This window comes from Eschrichtius robustus, chromosome 13 (genome assembly GCF_028021215.1).
Source record: "Eschrichtius robustus isolate mEscRob2 chromosome 13, mEscRob2.pri, whole genome shotgun sequence".
Taxonomy (NCBI): Eukaryota; Metazoa; Chordata; class Mammalia; order Artiodactyla; family Eschrichtiidae; genus Eschrichtius; species Eschrichtius robustus.
The window spans coordinates 27,938,240-27,961,648 of NC_090836.1; the positions used below are offsets into that span (position 1 = coordinate 27,938,240).

A 23,409-nucleotide genomic window follows, 5' to 3' on the forward strand; every position below is an offset into this window, starting at 1 on the left:
TCATCAATACGTTCAATTGCTTCTTGCCATTCTTTTTCTTCCTTCAGCAAGTTCAGAGAAGCAGACGTTTCCTCTGGCCTGGAGGCAGGAGTCAGTCTTGGTTTCTTTGCTTGGGGTGGAAGTGAAGACTGGTGTTTGGGGACCATGCTGAGAGAAAAGCCAAGAATCCACCCAAGGGAAGAGGCACGTACCAGGAACTCTGAGAACGAGAAAGGTAACTCTTTAATACATAATGAGACTTATGACCTCAGCCATTTGGCCATCATATCCTAGGATCAACATCAAAAGCCTATGGATCAAATTTGAGGCATTTAGATAGGTCCAGTTTTCTTCCAGAAGACAACCATTGCTATCAGTTTCTTTCATATCTTTTCAAATATATCATATATAACACTAATAATGACATGCTATACAGACTGTTCTGCATCTTTCTTTCTTATTTAACATTATATCGTGGCAAAGTTACTAGTCAGTACAGGAAGAGCACCCTCATTCTTTTTTATAATCTCATGAAAAGCTGTAACTTAATTTATTTATTTTCTGTTTTAGTTGAAATATAATTGACATATAACTTTATATTAGTTTCAGGTGTACACAAAATGTTTTGATATTTGTATATATTGTGAAATGATTACCACAATAAGTTTAGTTAGCATCCATCACCATAGTTACAAAGTTTTTTTCTTGTGATGAGAACTCAAGATCTACTTACTTAGCAAATTTCAAATATGCAATACAGTGTTTTTTTTAATTAAAAAAATTGTTTGTGATAGTTTTTCTTTTTTCTTTTTCAAAATTTATTTATTTATTTTGGGGTTTTTTTGGCTGCACCGGGTCTTAGCTGTGGCACGTGGGATCTTCGTTCAGGCATGTGGGATCTTTTTTGTTGCAGTGTGTGGGCTTCTCTCTAGTTGTGGTGCATGGGCTCCAGGGTGCGTGGGCTCTGCAGTTAGTGGCACGTGAGCTCTCTTGTTGAGGTGCACGAGCTCAGTAGTTGTGGTGCTCAGGCTTAGTTGCCCCGCGGAATGTGGGATCTAGTTCCCTGACCAGGGATTGAACCTGCATCCCCTGCATTGGAAGGCAGATTCTTTACCACTGGACCACCAGGGAAGTCCCCACAATAGAGTATTATTAACTATAGTCACTTGCTGAACATTACATTCCCATGACTTATTTATTTTATTTTATTATTATTATTATTTTTTTATTTGGCCGCACCGTGTGGCATGTGGGATCTTAGTTACCTGACCAGGGATTGAACCTGTGCTCCCTGCAGTGGAAGCATGGAGTCTTAACCACTGGACCACCAGGGAAGTCCCTCATTCTTTTTCTTATGGCTGAATAATATCCTATTATGTATATATACCACATTTTCTTTATCCATTCATCTATTGATGGACACTTAGGTTGCTTCCATGTCTTGTCTTTTGTTTAATTTGTTTAACCAATACTTACTGATGATCAATAGCACTAATCTTTAGCTAGTATAACTCCTGCTGCATGAATCATCTTCCACATGCTATTTGATATATGTACTAATGTATCTGTAGTATGAATTCCTAGGAATGCAATTGCTGATCAAACGATATGTAATTTTAACTTTTATAGGTATTGGCAATTTTTCCCAGGAATATGAGAGTGAATAATGTGTCCTTTATAATACTGGGTATTGTGCTTTATAGTTAGGAGGAACTCACATATTCATTTGTTGATCCAGTTAACCTCCAATTAACCTTTGTAAAATCACATAAAGCAGTATATGTGGTGGAAATGTGAAATATATAATCTTTAAGACTAAAGCATTATGATTATTCTCAATACTAAATTCAAAATCAGCTCCTGTTAGACAAATGAGTTTATGGGTTTATTGCTTACTTGTCCTGGCCTGGGCACGGTGAGATAACAGAGGTTAGCATTCCATCTAAACTTCACCCTAAGCCTATAAACTTGCATCATACTAACTACAATGGCTTTGGCTTCAAAATACATTCACTTTAAGATAGAAGAGTAATATTAGGTTTTATAAACCAAAAAGCAAGAATAAGTCATTTTCATAGGACTTGTTCAGATGAAGAACAAAGCTTCCAGGTGTGCTTATTTGGATAAAAAGATATTCCTCTTAATGCCTCAAATGAAGTCAACCTACTGAGCAAAGATATAGTTCAGTGTTCTCTCCAGTTGAAAACATTTAGGGTGTAAATGAAATCCTATTGGCAGGGAAGATGGCAACAGTATGTCCAGAGCTCTGAACTGAAAATATACAAAGGCTAAAGAGTGGACGGTGGTTGCAACTATTGGGCAAGAGGGTCCCTCAGGCAGCCACCCCTGTGGGCACAGGGCCAGGAGTTGCTCCTGCCCTGCACTCCCTCCCTCTGCCTTTCACTTCCCAGCTGCCAAGATCTTGTAAACTTTGAAGCTCAGCAAAGAAGGTAAATCCATTGAGAACAGTCTGTAAACGTCCTAGAAAAGCATCCAACACTTTGTTCTCAACAAATACTGACTGAATGAATGAAGGAATGATGTCAAGCAATATCCAGATATTACCTGCACTCTGCCTGTCCCCTGCCTGAACCTGGGATTCTTCCACTGAGTGAGTGGTCCTGGGTCCCACACTGGCATTGCTCATTTTGTTGATGAAGACATATTGACAGAGTTGTTGTTACTGTGTGGCTGAGAGGGTCTAGGTGCTCCAGCCTGGTGTCAGGCCTGAGCCTCTGAGGTAGGACAGCCAAGTTCAGGACATTGGACCACCAGAGACCTCCCAGCCCCACATAATATCAAATAATGAGAGCTCTCCCAGAGATCTCTGCCTCAATGCTAAGACCCAGCTCCACCCTGTGGCCAGCAAGCTCCAGTGCTGGACACCCTATGCCAAACAACTAGCAAGACAGGAACACAACCCCCCTCCATTAGATGAGAGGCTGTCTAAAAATCATACTAAGTTCACAGATACTCCAAAACACACCACCGGACATGGCCCTGCCCACCAGAAAGACAAGATCCAGCCCCACACAACAGAACACAGGCACAGTCCCCTCCACCAGGAAACATACACAAGCCACTGAACCAACCTCACCCACTGGGGACAGACACCAAAAACGACGGGAACTACGAACCTGCAGCCTGCAAAAAGGAGACCCCAAACACAGTAAGTTAAGCAAAAAGAGAAGACAGAGAAATATGCAGTAGATGAAGGAGCAAGATAAAAACCCACCAGACCAAACAAATAAAGAGGAAATAGGCAGTCTACCTGAGAAAGAATTCGGAGTAATGATAGTAAAGATGATCCAAAATCTTGGAAATAGAATGGAGAAAATACAAGAAACGTTTAACAAGGACCTAGAAGAACTAAAGAGCAAACAATGATGAACAACACAATAAATGAAACTGAAAATTCTCTAGAAGGAATCAATAGCAGAATAACTGAGGCAGAAGAACGAATAAGTGACCTGGAAGATAAAATAGTGGAAATAACTACCGCAGAGCAGAATAAAGAAAAAAGAAAGAAAAGAATCAAGGACAGTCTCAGAGACCTCTGGGACAACATTAAACGCACCAACATTCGAATTATAGGGGTCCCAGAAGAAGAAGAGAAAAAGAAAGGGACTGAGAAAATATTTGAAGAGATTTTAGTTGAAAACATCCCTAACATGGGAAAGGAAATAGTCAATCAAGTCCAGGAAGCACAGAGAGTCCTGTACAGGATAAAGCCAAGGAGAAACACACCAAGACACATATTAATCAAATGATCAAAAATTAAAAACAAAGAAAAAATATTAAAAGCAGCAAGGGAAAAGCAGCAAATAACATACAAGGGAATCCCCATAAGGTTAACAGCTGATCTTTCAGCAGAAACTCTGCAAGCCAAAAGGGAGTGGCAGGACATATTTAAAGTGAAGAAAGGGAAAAACCTACAACCAAGATTACTCCATCCAGCAAGGATCTCATTCAGATTTGAAGGAGAAATTAAAACTTTTACAGACAAGCAAAAGCTAAGAGAATTCAGCACCACCAAACCAGCTTTAAAACAAATGCTAAAGGAACTTCTCTAGGCAGGAAACAAAGAGAAGGAAAAGACCTAAAATAACAAACCCAAAACAATTAAGAAAATGGTAATAGGAACATACATATCAATAATTACCTTAAATGAAAATGGATTAAATGCTCCAACCAAAAGACATAGACTGGCTGAATGGATACAAACACAAGACCCGTATATATGCTATCTTTAAGAGACCCACTTCACACCTAAGGACACATACAGACTGAAAGTGAGAGGATGGAAAAAGATATTCCATGCAAATGGAAATCAAAAGAAAGCTGGAGTAGCAATTCTTATATCAGACAAAATAGACTTTAAAATAAAGACTATTAGAAGAGACAAAGAAGGACACTACATAATGATCAAGGGATCAATCCAAGAAAAAGATATGACAATTGTAAATATTTATGCACCCAACATAAGAGCACCTCAATACATAAAGCAAATGCTAACAGCCATAAAAGGGGAAATCGATAGTAACACAATAACACTAGGGAACTTTAACACACAGCTTTCACCAATGCACAGATCATCCAAAATGAAAATAAATAAGGAAACACAAGCTTTAAATGACACATTAGACAAGATGAACTTAATTGATACTTATAGAATATTCCATCCAAAAACAACAGAATACACTTTCTTCTCAAGTGCTCATGGAACATTCTCCAGGATAGATCATATCTTGGGTCACAAATCAAGTGTTGGTTAATTTAAGATAATTGAAATCATTATCAAATATCTTTTCTGACCACAATGCTATGAGACTAGATATCAATTACAGGAAAAAACTGTAAAAAATACAAACACATGGAGGTTAAGCAATACACTACTAAATAACCAAGAGATCATTGAAGAATTCAAAGAGGAAATAAAAAAAATACCTAGAGACAAATGACAATGAAAACAGGGCAACCCAAAACCTATGGGATGCAGTAAAAGGAGTTCTAAGAGGGAAGTTTATAGCAATACAAGCCTACCTCAAGAAACAAGAAACATCTCAAATAAACAACCTAACCTTACACCTAAAGCAATTAGAGAAAGAAAAACAAAAAACCCCCCAACGTTAGCAGAAGGAAAGAAATCATAAAGATCAGATCAGAAATAAATGAAAAACAAATGAAGGAAACAATAGCAAAGATCAATAAAACTAAAAGCTGGTTCTTTGAGAAGATAAACAAAATTGATAAACCATTAGCCAGACTCATCAAGAAAAAGAGGGAGAAGACTCAAAGCAACAGAATTAGAAATGAAAAAGGAGAAGTAACAGCTGACAATGCAGAAATACAAAGGATCATGAGAGATTACTACAAGCAACTATATGCCAATAAAATGGACAACCTGGAAGAAATGGATAAATTCTTAGAAAAACACAACCTTCTGAGACTGAACCAAGAAGAAATAGAAAATATAAACAGACCAATCACAAGCACTGAAATGGAAACTGTGATTAAAAATCACATTCCAACAAACAATAGTCCAGGACCAGATGGCTTCACAGGCGAATTGTATCAAACATTTAGAGAAGAGCTAACACCTATCCTTCTCAAGCTCTTCCAAAATATTGCGGAGGGAAGAACACACCCAAACTCATTCTACGAGGCCACCATCACCCTGATACCAAAACCAGACAAAGGTGTCACAAGAAAAGAAAACTACAGGCCAATATCACTGATGAACATAGATGCAAAAATCCTCAACAAAATACTAGCAAACAGAATCCAACAGCATGTTAAAAGTATCATACACCATGATCAAGTTGGGTTTATTCCAGGATGCAAAGATTCTTCAATATATGCAAATTAATCAATGTGATACATCATGTTAACAACTTGAAGGATAAAAACCATATGATAATCTCAATAGATGAGAAAAAGCTTTTGACAAAATTCAACACACATTTATGATAAAAACTCTCCAGAACGTAGGCATAGAAGGAACATACATCCACATATTAAAAGCCATATATGACAAACCCACAGCCAACATCACTCTCAATGGTGAAAAACTTAAACCATTTCCTCTAAGATCAGGAACAAGACAAGGTTGCCCACTCTCACCGCTATTATTCAACATAGTTTTGGAGGTTTTAGCCACAGCAATCAGGGAAGTAAAAGAAATAAAAGGAATACAAATCAGAAAAGAAGAAGTAAAACTGTCATTGTTTGCAGATGACTTGATACCATACATAGAGAATCCTAAAGATGCTACCAGAAAACTACTAGAGCTAATCAATGAATTTGGTAAAGTAGCAGGATACAAAATTAATGCACAGAAATCTCTTGCATTCCTATACACTAATGGTGAAAAATCTGAAAGAGAAATTAAGGAAACACTCCCATTTACCACTGAAACTAAAAGAATAAAATACTTAGGAATAATCCTACCTAAGGAGACAAAAGACCTGTATGCAGAAAACTGTAACACACTGATGAAAGAAATTAAAGATGACACAAATAGATGGAGTGATATACCATGTTCTTGGATTGGAAGAATCCACATTGTGAAAATGACTATACTACCCAAAGCAATCGATAGAGTCAATGTAATCCCTATCAAACTACCACTGGCATTTTTCACAGAACTAGAACGAAAATTTTCACAATTTGTATGGAAACACAAAAGACCCCGAATAGCCAAAGCAATCTTGAGAAAGAAAAACGGAGCTGGAGGAATCAGGCTCCCAGACTTCAAACTATACTACAAAGCTACAGTAAACAAGACAGTATGGTATTGGCACAAAAACAGAAATATAGATCAATGGAAGAGGATAGAAAGCCCAGAGATAAACCCACACACATATGGTCACCTTATCCCTTGTCTTTTGATGATGGTCATTCTAACAGCCATGAGGTGACATCTCATACTGATTTCTTTTTCTTTTTTCTTTTTTTTAAAACAGCTCCCCTCAAGACAGTTCTTTTTTTTTTTTTTTTGGCTGCCTTGGGTCTTTGTTGCTGTGCACGAGCTTTCTCTAGCTGTGGTGAGTGGGGGCTTCTCTTCATTGTGGATTGCAGGCTTCTCATTGCAGTAACTCCTCTTGTTGTGGAGCATGGCCTCTAGGTGCGTGGGCTTTAGTAGTTGCAGCACATGGGCTCAGTAGTTGTGGCACGTTAGCCTTAGAGTGCACGGGCTTCAGTAGTTGCGGCACATGGGCTCAGTAGTTGAGGCGTGCAGGCTCTAGGGTGCATGGGTTTCAGTAGCTATAGCATGCAGGCTCAGTAGTTGTGGCTCTTGGGCTTTAGAGCGCAGGCTCCGTAGTTGTGGCGTACGGGGTTAGTTACTTTGCAGCATGTGGGATCTTCCTGGACCAGGGCTCGAACCTATGTCCCCTGCACTGGCAGACGGATTCTTAACCACTGTGCCAACAGGGAAGTCCCCTGATTTCTTTTTCTTCCAGTTTTATTGAAGTATAATTGACATACAGCACTGTATAAGTTTAAGGAATACAGAATAATAATTTGATTTACATATATCATGAAGTGATTATCATAATAAGTTTACTGAACATCCATCATCTCATATAGGTAGAAAATTAAAGAAATAATAGAAAAAAATTTTTTATTCTTGTAATGAGAACTGAGGATTTATTCTCTTAACAACTTTCTTATTTGACATACAGAAATGTTAATTACATTTATCATGTTATAAATGATATCCCTAGTACTTATTTATCTTGTATCTGGAAGTTTGTACCTTTTGACCACCTTCCTCCAATTCCCCCTCCTCCCACCCCCCCGCCTCTGGTAACTACAAATCTGATCTCTTTTTCTATGTTTGTCTGTTTGTTTTTGAATTATAATTGACCTACAACATTATGTTAGTTCCTGATACACAACATAGTGATTCAGTATTTCTATACATTTCAAAGTGATCACCAGAATAAGTCTGGTTACAATGTCACCAAAGATATTATGTAGTTATTGCCTATATTCCCCACACTGTACATTTCATACCCATGACTCATTTCCTGTGCAGCTGGAAGTTTGTACCTCTTCATCTCACTCACTTATTTCTTTCATTCTCCCTACCCTCATTCCCTCTGGCAAACACCCGTTTGTTCTCTGTTATCTATGACTCTATTTCTGTTTTGTTATGTTCGTTCATTGTCTTATTTTTTTATTGACTTATAAGTTTCAGGGATACAACATAGTGATTCACAATTTTGAAAGATTATACTCTATTTATAGTTATCATAAAATATTGGCTATAAACCCTGTGCTGTACAATATATCCTTGTAGTTTATTTAGTTTATACATAATAGTTTGTACCTCTTAATCCCCTACCTCCATTTTGCCCCTCCCCCCTACCCTTCCCCACTGGTAACCACAAAATTTTTCTCTATATCTGTGCATCTGTTTCTTTGTTGTTATATTCACTAGTTAGTTTTATTTTTTAGATTCCAAATATAAATGATAACATACAGTATTTTTCTTTCTCTGTCTGACTTATTTCAGTGAAATAATACCCTCCAAGCCCAACCATGTTGCTGCAAATGACAAAATTTCATTCTTTTTAGTGGCTGAGTAGTATTCCATTCTATGTATATATCACATCTTCTTTATCCATTCATCTGTTGATGAACACTTAGATTGCTTCCATATCTTGGGAACTGTAAATAATGCTGCTATGAACATTGGGGTGCAAGTATCCTTTCGAATTAGTGTTTTCTTTTTTTTTCAGACATATACTCAGTATATACGGTAGTTCTAGTTTTAGTTTATTCTGGAACTGCCATACTGTTTTCCACAGTGGCTGCACCAATTTACATTCCCACCAACAGTGTACGCTGTTCCCTTTTCTCCACATCCTTGCCAACATTTGTTATTTGTGTTCTTTTTGATGATAGCCATTCTAACAGGTGTGAATAATATCTCGTTGTGGTTTTAATTTGCATTTCTCTGATGATTACCAATGTTGAGCATCTTTTCATGTGTTTATTGGCCATCTGTATGTTTTCTTTGGAAAAATGTCTATTCATGTCCTTTTCCCATTTTTAATCAGTTTGTTTGTTTTTTTGATGTTGAGTACTAATTATCCTGATTATAATAACTAACACAAATTTCTACAAAAGTGATAAATACCCATCATATGTAAAAAATACTGTTTCATGTACTTTTATTACCAGCCTAATCCCAATGATAATATTCCTTCACACAGGCCAAGAAATAATCATTTCAAACTGACATTGGATCACCATCCAAACCCTTAAATTAACGCTTAGCTTCAAAATAGATTACTTCTCAATAATATTTGTACCAGTAGCATTGTTTATTACATGAGCTATCATAGAATTCTCAATATGATACATACATTTAGATCCTTACTTTAATCAATTCTTCAAATACCTACTCCTCTTCCTCATTACCATACTAATCTTTGTTACTGTCAACAATCTCTTCCAGCTTTTCACTGGGTGAGAGGGAGTTGGAATCATATCTTTCCTACTCATCGGGTGATGATATGGACGAACAGACGCAAGCACAGCTGCCCTCCAAGCAATCTTATATAACTGCATCGGGGTTATCGGATTCATTATATCAATAGCATGATTTCTATCCAACTCAAACGCATGAGACCTACAACAAAGTTTTATACTCAACCTACTCTTTAAACCTCCCCCTTACAGGACTTGTATTAGCCGCAGACAGAAAATCAGCTCAATTTGGACTTCACCTCTGACTCCCCTCAGCAATAGAAGGTCCCACGACCGTATCAGCCCTACTCCACTCAAGCACAATAGTCGTAGCAAGGGTCTTCCTACTTATCTGATTTTACCCCCTAACAGAAAACAATAAACTTATTCAAACAATAACGTTATGCCTAGGAACCCTTACCACTCTATTCACAGCTATATGCGCTCTCACCCAAAATGATATTAAAAAAATTATTGCTTTCTCTACCTCAAGCCAATTAGGCCTAATGATGGTAACAATCAGCATCAACCAGCCCTAGCTAACCTTGCATATTTGCACACATGCTTTCTTTAAAGCCACACTATTCATGTGCTCTGGATCTATTATCCACAGCTTAAACAACGAACAAGATATTCGAAAAATAGGAGGCCTATTCAAGACCTTACTTACATTTTACTGCAACAACCCTTATCATTGGGTGCCTAGCACTGACAGGAATGCCTTTCCTCACAGGTTTAAAACCTCACAGGTTTTAAAGACCTGATTATCGAAACCGCCAACACGTCTTATACCAACGCCTGAGCCCTATTAATAACTCTGCCACCTCCCTCACAGCCATCTTATAGCACTCACATTATCTTCTTCGCACTACTGGGACAACCCCGCTTCTCCTCCTCAGCTCCTATCAATGAAAACAACCCCCTCCTAATTAACTCTATCAAACGCCTACTAATCGGAATTATCTTTGCTGGATTCATCATCTCCAACAACATTCCCCCAACAACCATCCCCCTAATAACCATACCTCTGCACTTAAAACTAACTGCTCTTATAGTAACAACTCTGGGCTTCGTGCTAGCACTCGAAATTAACCTCAACACACAAAACTTAAAATATACCTACCCCTCAAACTCCTTTAAATTCTCTACTCTCCTAGGATATTTCCCCACCATTATATACCACCTACCCCCTTATCTAAACTTATTAATGAGCCAAAAATTAGCATCCTCTCTTCTAGATTTAATCGGATTAGAAACTATCTTACCAAAACCCACATCCCTCATTCAACTAAAATCCTCCACACTAATCTCAAACCAAAAAGGCCTTATTAAACTATACTTCCTATCATTTCTCATCACCCTTAGCATACTCTTATTTAATTACCCCAAGTAATCTCCATAATAACCACAACACCAATAAACAATGACCAACCAGTAACAATCACTAACCAATTACCATAACTATATAAGGCCGCAATCCCTATAGCCTTCTCACTTAAAAAACCAGAATCACCGGTATCATAAATAACTCAGTCCCCCAACCCATTGAATTTAAACACAATTTCCACCTCCTCATCCTTCAAGATATAAAATACCATTAAAAACTCTACTATTAACCCCAAAAGAACTGCCCCCAAGACAACCTTATTAGAAACTCAAACCTCAGGATACTGCTCAGTGGCTATAGCTGTTGTATAACCAAACACAACTAACATTCCCCCTAAATAAATCAAAAACACTATCAGACCTAAACGTGAGCCACCAAAATTCAACACAATTCCACACCCAACACCACCACTCAGAATCAACCCTAAACCCCCATAAATAGGTGAAGGTTTTGAAGAAACCCCCACAGAACTAATCACAAAAATAATACTTAAAATAAATACAATGTATGTCATTGTTATTCTCACATGGACTCCAACCATGACCAATGACATGAAAAATCATCATTGTCACTCAACTATAAGAAAACCAATGACCAACATTCGAAAAAACCACCCGCTGATGAAGATCATCAACAACACATTCATTGACCTCCCAACCCTGTCAAACATCCCGTCATGATGAAACTTTGGCTCTTTACTAGGCATCTGCCTGATCCCACAAATTCTGACAGGCCTATTCCTAGTGATACACTACACACCAGACACAACAACTGCCTTCTCATCAGTAACACACATCTGCCGAGACGTCAACTATGGATGAATTTTTCGATATATACATGCAAACGGAGCTTCCATAGACTCTACCTGCCTCTACACTCACGTAGGACGTGGCCTGTACTATGGGTCCTACACCTTTCAAGAAACATGAAACATTAGAATCATCCTACTACTTACAGTCATATCTACCGCATTCATAGGTTACGTACTACCTTGAGGACAAATATTCTGAGGCGCAACAGTCATCACAGACCTACTCTCAGCAATCCCATATATCAGCACCACCCTTGTCGAATGAATTTGAGGTGGCTTTTCTGTAGGCAAAGCAACACTCACATGATTCTTTGCCTTCCACTTCATTCTCCCTTTCATCATCACAGTGCTAGCAGCCGTCTACCTACTATTTCTTCATGAAACAGGATCCAACAACCCCACAGGAATCCCATCCAACACAGACAAAATCCCATTCCACCCCTATTACACAAACAAAGATATCCTAGGCGCCCTACTACTAATTCTAGCCTCACTAATACTAACCCTATTCTCACCCGACTTACTAGGAGACCCTGACAGCTACACCCCAGCAAACCCACTCAATACTCCACTGCGTATCAAGCCAGAATGATACTTTCTATTCACGTATGCAATCCTACGATCAATCCTCAACAAACTAGGAGGAGTCTTAGCCCTATTACTCTCAGTCGTAACCCTGGCATTCATTCCAATACTCCACACATACAAACAGTGAAGCATGATATTCCAACCTTTCCGCCAACTCTTATTTTGAATGTCAGTAGCAGACTTACTAACACTAACATGAATCGGAGGACAACCGGTAGAACATCCATACATCATTATCGGACAACTTGCATCTATTTTATACTTTCTTTTAATCCTAGTGTTAATACCAGTAACTAGTATCATTGAAAACAAATTTCTAAAATGAAGAGTTGTAGTATAACACAATACCCTGGTCTTGTAAACCAGAAAAGGAGAACGACACACCTCCCTAAGACTCAAGGAAGAAGCCCTAAACTTCACCACCAGCACCCAAAGCTGAAATTCTATATGAACTATTCCCTGAAATATATTATAAGACATTCATAAAACTACAGTACTATGTCAGTACTAAAACAACCCATTTTATCACATATATGTCATGTATTTTGTGCATGTCTGCACTGTCACATCAATAAATACATGCGTTCCATACATACATATATAAATTGTATGTATAACCGTGCATTACATTATTCACCACATGCCTAATAAGCATGTACATTAAATCATTGATATTGCATCGTACATATAATTTATTGGTCGTACATAATACATTAGGTTAAATCAGTCTCGACCAATGTACCTGTAATCCTGTCCATTGGACCACGAGCTTGATCACCAGGCTGCATGAAACCATCAACCCTGCCGAGTGGGTTGATGTCCCTCTTCTCACTCCGGACCCATAACTTGTGGGGGTTTCTATTGGTGAACTTTATCAAACATCTGGTTCTTACTTCAGGGCCATCTCACCTAAAATCGCCCACTCTTTCCCCTTAAATAAGACATCTCGATGGACTAATGACTAATCAGCCCACGCTCACACATAACTGTGGTTTCATGCATTTGGTATTTTTTAATTTTGGCGGGGATGCTTGGACTCAGCTATGACCTTAAAAGGTCTTAACACAGTCAAGCAAATTGTAGCTGGACTTAATTAAAATTATTTACTAGCATGAACAACCTTCATTGTGCAATTCAATGGTCGCAGGACATAGCACTCCATTCTCCCCCCGATTTAAAATATTTACCTATCAGAATAAATTAACCTTTAACCCCCCCATCATACCAATGAGCTACTTATATATTCACCACCCATATAGACAGACAAATAGATTCGCCAGACATTTTATCAAAAATTTAATACTAAATCTGACATAAACCACTCAACACAACCATACAAACACCACCTATATATAACAAGTTAATGTAGCTTAAACACTTCTTAAAGCAAGACACTGAAAATGTCTAGATGGGCTCACTGTCCCCATGAACATAAAGGTTTGGTCCCAGCCTTTCTATTAGTTTTTAATAGAATTACGCATGCAAGTATACGCACTTCCGTGAGAATGCCCTCTAAATCACTGAGATTAAAAGGAGCAGGTAACAAGCATGCCGCACCAGCAGCTCACAACACCTTGCTCAATCACACCCCCACGGGAGACAACAGTGATAAGAATTAAGCCATAAACGAAAGTTTGACTAAGTCATATTAATCAGGGTTGGTAAATTTCGTGCCAACCACCGCGGCCATACGATTGACCCGAATTAATAGAATTATGGCGTAAAGGATGTTAAAGAATTATACAAGATAAAGTTAGAGATTAATTAAGTTGTAAAAAGCCATAATTAAGGTAAAAATAAACTATGAAAGTGACTTTAACATATCCTGATCACACGATAGCTAAGACCCAAACTGGGATTAGATACCCCACTATGCTTAGCCCTAAACCCAAATAATCATAAGAACTAGACTATTCGCCAGAGTACTACTAGCAACAGCTTAAAACTCAAAGGACTCGGCGGAGACCCTCCAACACTAGCAGGTAGGTCTGGTTCAGTCTCCAATGGGGTCACTGCTCTTTCCCCTGGGTCCCAATGCACACACTACTCTGTGTGTGCCCTCCAAGAGTGGAGTCTCTATTTCCCCCAGTCCTGTCGAAGTCCTGCAATCAAATCCCGCTAGACTTCAAAGTCTGATTCTCTAGGAATTCCTCTTCCCATTGCCGGACCCCCAGGTTGGGAAGCCTGACATGGGGCTCAGAACCTTCACTCCAGTGGGTGGACTTCTCTGGTATAAGTGTTCTCCAGTTTGTGAGTCACCCACCCAGCAGTTATGGGATTTGATTTTATTGTGATTGTGCCCCTCCTACCGTCTCATTGTGGCTTCTCCTTTGTCTTTGGATGGGGGGTATCTTTTTTGGTGAGTTCATGTCTTCCTGTCGATGATTGTTCAGCACTTAGTTGTGATTCTAATGGTCTCACAAGAGGGAGTGATCTCCCTGTGCTATGTGGTTGCTTCCCACTAGCTATCTATTTTACGTTTGGTAGTGTATATATGTCCATGCCACTCTCTCACTTTGTCACAGCTTACCCTTCCCCCTCCCCATATCCTGAAGTCCATTCTCTAGTAGGTCTGTGTCTTTATTCCCGTCTTGCCACAAGGTTCTTCATGACCTTTTTTTTTTCTTCCTTAGATTCCATATATATGTATTAGCATACTGTATATGTTTTTCTCTTTCTGACTTACTTCCCTCTGTATGACAGACTCTAACTCCATCCACCTCACTACAAATAACTCAATTTCGTTTCTTTTTATGGCTGAGTAATATTCCATTGTATATATGTACCACATCTTCTTTATCCATTCATCAGATGATGGACACTTAGGTTGCTTCCATGTCCTGGCTATTGTAAATAGAGCTGCAATGAACATTTTGGTACATGACTCTTTTTGAATTATGGTTTTCTCAGGGTATATGCCCAGCAGTGGGATTGCTGGGTCATATGGTAGTTCTATTTTTAGTTTTTAAAGGAACCTCCATACTGTTCTCCATAGTGGCTGTATCAATTTACATTCCCACCAACAGTGCAAGAGTGTTCCCTTTTCTGCACACCCTCTCCATCATTTATTGTTTCTAGATTTTTTGATGATGGCCATTCTGACCGGTGTGAGATGATATCTCATTGTAGTTTTGATTTGCATTTCTCTAATGATTAATGATGTTGAGAATTCTTTCATGTGTTTGTTGGCAATCTGTATATCTTCTTTGGAGGAATGTCTATTTAGGTCTTCTGCTCATTTTTGGATTGGGTTGTTTGTTTTTTTGTTATTGAGCTGCATGAGCTGCTTGTAAATCTTGGAAATTAATCCTTTGTCAGTTGCTTCATTGGCAAATATTTTCTCCCATTCTGAGGGTTGTCTTTTGGTCTTGTTTATGGTTTCCTTTGCTGTGCAAAAGCTTTTAAGTTTCATTAAGTCCCATTTGTTTATTTTTGTTTTTATTTCCATTTCTCTAGGAGCTAGGTCAAAAAGCATCTTGCTGTGATTTATGTCATAGAGTGTTCTGCGTATGTTTTCCTCTAAGAGTTTGATAGTGTCTGGTCTTACATTTAGGCCTTTAATCCATTTTGAGTTTATTGTTGCGTATGGTGTTTGGGAGTGTTCTAATTTCATTCTTTTACATGTAGCTGTCCAGTTTTCCCAGCAGCACTTACTGAAGAGGCTGTCTTTTCTGCACTGTATATGCTTGCCTCCTTTATCAAAGATAAGGTGACCATATGTGTGTGCATTTATCTCTGGGCTTTCTATCCTGTTCCATTGATCTATATTTCTGTCTTTGTGCCAGTACCATACTGTCTTGATTACTGTGGCTTTGTAGTATAGTCTGAAGTCAGGGAGCCTGATTCCTCCAGCTCCATTTTTCGTTCTCAAGATTGCTTTGGCTATTCGGGGTCTTTTGTGTTTCCATACAAATTGTGAAATTTTTTGTTCCAGTTCTGTGAAAAATGCCAGTGGTAGTTTGATAGGGATTGTATTGAATCTGTAGATTGCTTTGGGTACTAGAGTCATTTTCACAATGTTGATTCTTCCAATCCAAGAACATGGTATATCTCTCCATCTATTTGTATCATCTTTAATTTCTTTCATCAGTGACTTATACTTTTCTGCATACAGGTCTTTTGTCTCCCTAGGTAGGTTTATTCCTAGATATTTTATTCTTTTTGTTGCAAGGGTAAATGGGAGTGTTTTCTTAATTTCACTTTCAGATTTTTCATCATTAGTGTGTAGGAATGCAAGAGATTTCTGTGCATTAATTTTGTATCCTGCTACTTTACCAAATTCATCGATTAGCTCTAGTAGTTTTCTGGTAGCATCTTTAGGATTCTCTATGTATACTATCATGTCATCTGCAAACAGTGACAGCTTTACTTCTTATTTTCCAATTTGGATTCCTTTTATTTCTTTTTCTTCTCTGATTGCTGTGGCTAAAACTATGTTGAATAATAGTGGTGAGAGTGGGCAACCTTGTCTTGTTCCTGAGCTTAATGGAAATGGTTTCAGTTTTTCAACATTGAGGATGATGTTGGCTGTGGGTTTGTCATATATGGCCTTTATTATGTTGAGGAAAGTTCCCTCTATGCCTACTTTCTGCAGGGCTTTTATCATAAATGGGTGTTGAATTTTGTCGAAAGCTTTCTCTGCATCTATTGAGATGATCATGTGGTTTTTCTCCTTCAATTTGTTAATATGGTGTATCACGTTGATTGATTTGTGTATATTGAAGAATCCTTGCATTCCTGAAATAAACCCCACTTGATCATGGTGTATGATCCTTTTAATATGCTGTTGGATTCTGTTTGCTAGTATTTGGTTGAGGAGTTTTGCGTCTATGTTCATCAGTGATATTGGCCTGTAGTTTTCTTTCTTTGTGGCATCTTTGGTTTTGGTATCAGGGTGATGGTGGCCTCGTAGAATGAGTTGGGGAGTGGTCCTCCCTCTGCAATATTTTGGAAGAGTTTGAGAAGGATAGGTGTTAGCTCTTCTCTAAATGTTTGATAGAATTCGCCTGTGAAGCCATCTGGTCCTGGGCTTTTGTTTGTTGGAAGATTTTTAATCACAGTTTCCATTTCAGTGCTGGTGATTGGTCTGATCATATTTTCTATTTCTTCCTGGTTCAGTCTCGGCAGGTTGTGCATTTCTAAGAATTTTTCCATTTCTTCCAGGTTGTCCATTTTATTGGCATAGAGTTGCTTGTAGTAATCTCTCATGATCGTTTGTATTTCTGCAGTGTCAGTTGTTACTTCTCCTTTTTCATTTCTAATTCTATTGATTTGAGTCTTCTCCCTTTTTTTCTTGATGAGTCTGGCTAACGGTTTATCAAGTTTGTTTATCTTCTCAAAGAACCAGCTTTTAGTTTTATTGATCTTTGCTATAATTACCTTCATTTCTTTTTCATTTTTTTCTGATCTGGTCTTTATGATTTCTTTCCTTCTGCTAACTTTGGGGTTTTTTTGTTCTTCTTTCTCTAATTGCTTTAGGTGCAAGGTTAGGTTGTTTATTTGAGATGTTTCCTGTTTCTTAAGGTAGGGTTGTATTGCTATAAACTTCCCTCTTAGAACTCCTTTTGCTGCATCCCATAGGTTTTGGGTCGTCTTGTCTCCATTGTCATTTGTTTCTAGGTATTTTTTGATTTCCCCTTTGATTTCTTCAGTGATCACTTGGTTATTAAGTAATGAATTGTTTAGCCTCCAGGTGTTTGTATTTTTTACAGATCTTTTCCTGTAATTGATATCTAGTCTCATAGCGTTGTGGTTGGAAAAGATACTTGATAAGACTTCAATTTTCTTAAATTTACCAAGGCTTGATTTGTGACCCAAGATATGATCTATGCTGGAGAATATTCCGTGAGCACTTGAGAAAAATGTGTATTCTGTTGCTTTTGGGTGGAATGTCCTATAAATATCAATTAAGTCCATCTTGTTTAATGTATCATTTAAAGCTTGTGTTTCCTTATTTATTTTCATTTTGGATGATCTGTCCATTGGTGAAAGTGGGGTGTTAAAGTCCCCTACTATGTTTGTGTTACTGTCGATTGCCCCTTTTATGGCTGTTAGTATTTGCCTTATGTATTGAGGTGCTCCTATGTTGGGTGCATAAATATTTACAATTGTTATACCTTCCTCTTGGATCGATCCCTTGATCATTATATAGTGTCCTTCTTTGTCTCTTGTAATAGTCTTTATTTTAAAGTCTATTTTGTCTGATATGAGAATTGTTACTCCAGCTTTCTTTTGATTTCCATTTGCATGGAATATCTTTTTCCATCCCTTCACTTTCAGTCTGTATGTGTCCCTAGGTCTGAAGTGGGTCTCTTGTAGACAGCATATATGTGGGTCTTGTTTTTGTATCCATTCAGCCAGCCTGTGTCTTTTGGTGGGAGCATTTAATCCATTTACATTTAAGGTAATTATCGATATGTATGTTCCAATTCACATTTTCTTAAATGTTTTGGGTTTGTTATTGTAGGTGTTTTCCTTCTCTTGTGTTTCTTGCCTAGAGAAGTGCCTTTAGCATTTGTTGTAAAGCTGGTTTGGTGGTGCTGAACTCTCTCAGCTTTTGCTTGTCTGTAAAAGTTTTAATTTCTCCATCAAATCTGAATGAGATCCTTGCTGAGTAGAGTAATCTTGGTTGTAGGTTTTTCTCCTTCATCACTTTAAATGTGTCCTGCCACTCCCTTCTGGCTTACAGAGTTTCTGCTGAAAGATCAGCTGTTAACCTTATGGGGATTCCCTTGTGTGTTATTTGTTTTTTTTCCCTTGCTGCTTTTAATATGTTTTCTTTATATTTAATTTTTGATAGTTTTATTAATATGTGTCTTGCCATGTTTCTCCTTGGATTTATCCTGTATGGGACTCTCTGTGCTTCCAGGACTTGATTAACTATTTCCTTTCCCATATTAGGGAAGTTTTCAACTATAATCTCTTCAAATATTTTCTCAGTCCCTTTCTTTTTCTCTTCTTCTTCTGGGACCCCTATAATTCGAATGTTGGTGCGTTTAATGTTGTCCCAGAGGTCTCTGAGACTGTCCTCAGTTCTTTTCATTCTTTTTTCTTTATCCTGCTCTGCAGTAGTTATTTCCACCATTTTATCTTCCAGGTCACTTATCCTTTCTTCTGCCTCAGTTATTCTGCTATTGATCCCATCTAGACTATTTTTAATTTCATTTATTGTGTTTTTCATCGTTGCTTGGTTCCTCTTTAGTTCTTCTACGTCCTTGTTAAATGTTTCTTGCATTTTGTCTATTCTATTTCCAAGATTTTGTATCATCCTTACTATCATTATTCTGAATTCTTTTTCAGGTAGACTACCTATTTCCTCTTCATTTGTTAAATCTGGCGTGTTTTGACCCTGCTCCTTCATCTGCTGTGTGTTTTTCTGTCGTCTCATTTTGCTTATCTTACTGTGTTTGGGGTCTCCTTTTCACAGGCTGCAGGTTCGTAGTTCCCGTTGTTTTTGGTATCTGTCCCCAGTGGCTAAGGTTGGTTCAGTGGGTTGTGTAGGCTTCCTGGTGGAGGGAACTAGTGCCTGAGTTCTGGTGGATGAGTCTGGATCTTGTCTTTCTGGTGGGCACGTCCACGTCTGGTGGTGTATTTTGGGGTGTCTGTGGCCTTATTATGATTTTAGGCAGCCTCTCTGCTAATGGATGCGGCTGTGTTCCTGTCTTGCTAGTTGTTTGGCATAGGGTGTCCAGCACTGTAGCTTGCTGGTCGTTGAGTGAAGCTGGGTCTTGGTTTTGAGATGGAGATCTCTGGGAAATTTTCACTGTTTGGTATTACGTGGAAGTGGGAGGTCTCTTGTGGACCAGTGTCCTGAAGTTGGCTCTCCCACCTCAGAGGCACAGCCCTGATGCCTGGCTGGAGTACCAAGAGCCTTTCATACACACGCCTCTGAATAAAAGGGAGAAAAAATAAAAAGAAAGAAAGAAAGGGGATAAAATAAAATAAAATAAAGTATGATAAAATAAAAGAAAGTTATTAAAATAAAAAATAAAGAATAATTATTAAAAAAATTTTTTTAAGTAAAAAAAAAGAAAAAAAAGGATGGACAGAACCCTAGGACAAATGGTGAAAGCAAAGCTATACAGACAAAATCTCACACAGAAGCCTACACGTAAACACTCACAAAAAGAGGAAAAGGGGAAAAAATAATATATCTTGCTCCCAAAGTCCACCTCCTCAATATGGGATGATTCGTTGTCTATTCAGGTATTCCACCTATGCAGGGTACATCAAGTTGATTGTGGAGCTTTAATCCGCTGCTTCTGAGGCTGCTGGGAGAAATTTCCCTTTCTCTTCTTTGTTCGAACAGCTCCCAGGGTTCAGCTTTGGATTTGGACCCGCCTCTGCATGTAGGTCGCCTGAGAGCGTCTGTTCTTCGCTCAGACAGGACGGCGTTAAAGGAGCAGCTGCTTCGGGGGCTCTGGCTCACTCAGGCCAGGGGGAGGGAGGGGTATGGATGTGGGGCGAGCCTGCAGTGGCAGAGGCCGGCGTGACGTTGCACCAGCCTGAGGCGTACCGTGCGTTCTCCTGGGGAAGTTGTCCCTGGATCACGGGACCCTGGCAGTGGCGGGCTGCATAGGCTCCTGGGAGGGAGGTGTGGATAGTGACCTGTGCTTGCATACAGGCTTCTTGGTGGCGGCAGCAGCAGCCTTAGCGTCCCATGCCCGTCTCTTGGGTCTGCGCTGATAGCCGCGGCTCGCGCCCGTCTCTGGAGCTCCTTTAAGCAGCGCTCTTAATCCCCTCTCCTCGGGCACCAGGAAACAAAGAGGCAAGAAAAAGTCTCTTGTTTCTTCGGCAGCTCCAGACTTTTCCCCGGACTCCCTCCGGCTAGCTGTGGTGCACTAACCCCTTCAGGCTGTGTTCACGCCGCCAACCCCAGTCCTCTCCCTGTGATCCGACCGAAGCCCGAGTCTCAGCTCCCAGCCCCCGCCCATCCCAGCGGGCGAGCAGACAAGCCTCTCAGGCTGGTGAGTGCTGGGCGGCACTGATCCTCTGTGCGGGAATCTCTCCGCTTTGCCGTCCGCACCCCTGTTGCTGCGCTCTCCTCCGTGGCTCCGAAGCTTCCCCCCTCCGCCACACACACAGTCTCTGCCTGAGAAGGGGCTTCCTAGTGTGTGGAAACCTTTCCTCCTTCACAGCTCCCTACCACTGGTGCAGGTCCCGTCCCTATTCTTTTGTCTCTGTTATTTCTTTTTTCTTCTGCCCTACCCAGGTACGTGGGGAGTTTCTTGCCTTTTGGGAGGTCTGAGGTCTTCTGCCAGCATTCAGTAGGTGTTCTGTAGGAGCAGTTCCACGTGTAGATGTATTTCTGATGTATCTGTGGGGAGGAAGGTGATCTCCGCATCTTACTCTTCCACCATCTTCTCCTCCTTGTCCGATCATATGGTTTTTATGCTTCAGTTTATTAATGTGGCATATCACATCGATTGATTTGTGAATATTGAGCCATCCTTACATTCCCTGGGATAAATCCTGCTTGTTCATGCTGTATAATCCTTTTTATATATTGTTCAATTCAGATTGCTAATATTTTATTGAGAAAAAAATTTTCATTTGTATTCGTCAGAGATATTGGCCTGTAATTTTCTTTTTTTGTAGTATCTTTGTTTCTTTTTGGTATCTGGGTAATGGTGGCCTCATTGAATTAGTTTGGGAATTTTCCATCTTCTTCAATTTTTTTGAATAGTTTGAGAAGGAAAGCTCTTCTTTATATGTTTGGTAGAATTCCTCTGTGAAGCCATTCAGTCCTGGACTTTTGTTTGCTGGGAGTTTTTTAAAATTAGAAGTTCATTTTCACTGTCCTGATTCAGTCTTGGAAGGTTGTACATTTATAGAAATTTGTCCATGTCTCCTAGGTTGTATAATTTGTTGGCATGTAACTATAATATTCTCTTATGATTTTTAAAAATCTCTGTGATACTGGTTGTTATTTCTCCTCTTTCATTTCTCATTTTGTTTATTTGGGTCCTGTCTCTTTTTCTTGATGAACCTGGCTAAATGTTTATCAATTTTGTTTATCTTAAAAAAAAAAGTCTTATTTTCACTGTATTTTTCTTATTCATTTTTTTTTTAAAGGAATTCCTTTATTTTTATTTATTTATTTATTTATTTATTTATTTATTTATTTATTTTTGGCTGCGTTGGGTCTTCGTTTCTGTGAGGGCTTTCTCCAGTTGCGGCAAGTGGGGACCACTCCTCATCGCGGTGCGCGGGCCTCTCACTATTGTGGCCTCTCTTGTTGCGGAGCACAGGCTCCAGACGCGCAGGCTCAGTAGTTGTGGCTCACGGGCCCAGCCGCTCCGCGGCATGTGGGATCCTCCCAGACCAGGGCTCGAACCCGCGTCCCCTGCATTGGCAGGCAGATTCTCAACCACTGCGCCACCAGGGAAGCCCCTTATTCATTTTTAATCACTATTTACTTCCTCTCTGATCTTTATTATTTCCTGCCTTCTGTTGACTTTGAGCTTGTTTGCTCTTCCTTTTCTAATTCCTGTAGATGGTATGTTAGGTCATTTATTTGGGATTTTTCTTGTTTCTTGAGTTAGGCCTGTATTGCTATAAACTACCTTATTAGAAGTTTATTAGATGCTTTTGCTGCATCCTAAAGATTTTGGAAAGTTGTGGGGTTTTCTTTGTTTGTCTGGAGGTATTTTCTGATTTCCTTTTTGATTTCTTCACTGACCTGTTGGTTTCTTAGTAGCATATTTTTCAGTGTTCATGTTTGTGCTTTTCCCATTTTTCTTCCTGTAATCAATTTCTAGTTTTATACCATTGTGGTTCAAAAAAAAATGCTTGATATAATTTCTATCCTCTTAAATTTGTTGAGATTTGTTTTGTTCCCTAGCATGAGATTTACCCTGGAGATGTTCCATGTGTACTTGAAAAGAATGTGTATTCTGCTGTTTTTGGATGGAATATCCTGTAGATATCTATTAAGTCCAACTGGTTTAATGTGTCATTTAAGACCACTTATTCCTTATTGATTTTTCTCTCTGGATTTTCTGTCCACTGATGTAATTGGGGTGTTCAAATCCCTTACTATTATTGTATTATTGTCAAATTTTCCCTTTGTGTCTGTTAATATTTGCTTTCTATATTTAGATGATCCTGTATTAGGTGCATAGATGTTAATGAGTGTTATATTCTCTTCTTGTATTGATCCCTT

The 23,409-nt window shown here is 38.9% G+C and overlaps 1 long non-coding RNA gene across 1 annotated transcript in view; it reads left to right on the forward strand.

Annotated features, from left to right (window-relative positions):
- The window catches only part of LOC137775235 (uncharacterized), an 85,626-nt gene that overhangs the window by 15,048 nt on the left and 47,169 nt on the right, over nucleotides 1–23,409 (forward strand). Inside the window, exon 3 of the long non-coding RNA XR_011075989.1 lies at nucleotides 48–214. This is a non-coding gene — a long non-coding RNA (uncharacterized lncRNA). The remainder of the gene's footprint in view (nucleotides 1–47; nucleotides 215–23,409) is intronic.